Source organism: Colobus angolensis, unplaced genomic scaffold (genome assembly GCF_000951035.1).
Source record: "Colobus angolensis palliatus isolate OR3802 unplaced genomic scaffold, Cang.pa_1.0 Scaffold170, whole genome shotgun sequence".
NCBI lineage: Eukaryota > Metazoa > Chordata > Mammalia > Primates > Cercopithecidae > Colobus > Colobus angolensis.
The window spans coordinates 106,421-108,077 of NW_012114822.1; positions in this window are offsets into that span (position 1 = coordinate 106,421).

Genomic DNA, 1,657 nt, shown 5'->3' on the forward strand with positions numbered 1-1,657 from the left:
CTGGGATTACAGGCACTCGCCACCACGCCGGGCTAATTTTTTGTATTTTTAGTAGAGACGGGATTTCACTATGTTTGTGAGGCTGGTCTCAGACTCCTGACCTCGTGATCCGCCTGTCTCAGTCTCCCAAAGTGCTGGAATTACAGGCCTCCCAAAGTGCTGGGATTACAAGCCTGAGCCACTGCACCCAGCAAACTCACTATATTGATCTAAAAATAAAAAAGATGTAACAGGGAGAGAGACTCTGTCTCAAAAAAAAAAAAAAAAGAGTCAATATACAAAATATAATTGTATTTCTACAAAATGGCAACAATTAGAAAATGAAATGTAAAGTTTTTTAATTTTAAAAATTATACCACTACAGGAACTCTGTAAGGTCTTTGTAACTTTTCTGTAAATCTAAAACTATACTAAAATTAAGTCTTTCTTTAAAAACTTCTACCATTTTACAATGGCATCAGAAAATATCAGATGCCCATGAATAACTAATAAAAGATTATTATTATTTTAGGGTCTCACTCTGTCGCCCAGGCTGGAGTACAGCGGCATGATCTTGGCTCACTGCAGCCTCTACTTCCTCGGCTCAAGCAATCCTCAGCCTCCTGAGAAGCTGGGATTATGGTCATGCATCACCACACCCAGCTAATTTTTTGGCATTTTTTGTACAGATGAGTTTTTGTCATGTTGCTCAGACTAGTCTGGAACTTCTGAGCTCAAGTGATCTGCCTGTCTTAGCCTCCCAAAGTGTGAAATTGCAGGTGCAAGCCACCACACCTGGCCAAAGATTATTGAGAGAAATTCAATACCTGAATAAACAAGGAAATTGGCAAGAATTTTTTTCTTCAGTCTCTGTGCTACTAAAGAATTTCTTTTTTTTTTCCAAGAATTTCTTGGCCGGGCACAGTGGCTCATGCTTGTAATCCCAGCACACTGTGGGAGGCCAAGGCAGGCAGATCACAAGGTCAGGAGATCAATACCATCCTGGCTAACACGGTGAAACCCTGTCTCTACTAAAAATACAAAAATTAGCCGGGTGTGGTGGCACGCACCTGTAGTCCCAGCTAGAGGCTGACACAGGAGAATCACTTGAACCCAGGAGGCGGAGGTTGCAGTGAGCTGAGATTGTGCCACTGCACTCCATCCTGGGTGACAGAGTGAGACTCCGTCTCAAAAAAAAAGAAGAAAAAAGAATTTCTTAAACAGAGCTGGATGCGGTGGCTCACATCTGTAATCCCAGAGCTTTAGGAGGCCAAGGGGGCAGATCACCTGCAGTCAGGAGTTTGAGATCAGGCTAGCCAACATGGCAAAACCCCATCTCTACTAAAAATACAAAAATTAGCTGGGTATGGTGGTGCATGCCTATAACCTCAGCTACTTGGGAGGCTGAGACAGGAGAATTGCTTGAACCCAGGAGACAGAGGTTGCAGTGAGCCAAAATCATGCCATTGCACTCCAACCTGGGAGACAGAGTAAGACTCTGTCAAAAAAAAAAAAGAATTTCTTAAACAGGATATTAAAAAAAGAGATTATGGGCTGGGCATGGTGGCTCATGCCTGTAATCCCAGCACTTTGGGAGGCCAAAGCAGTGGATCATGAGGTCAGGAGATCGAGACCATCCTGGCTAACATGGTGAAACCCTGTCTCTAATAAAAACACA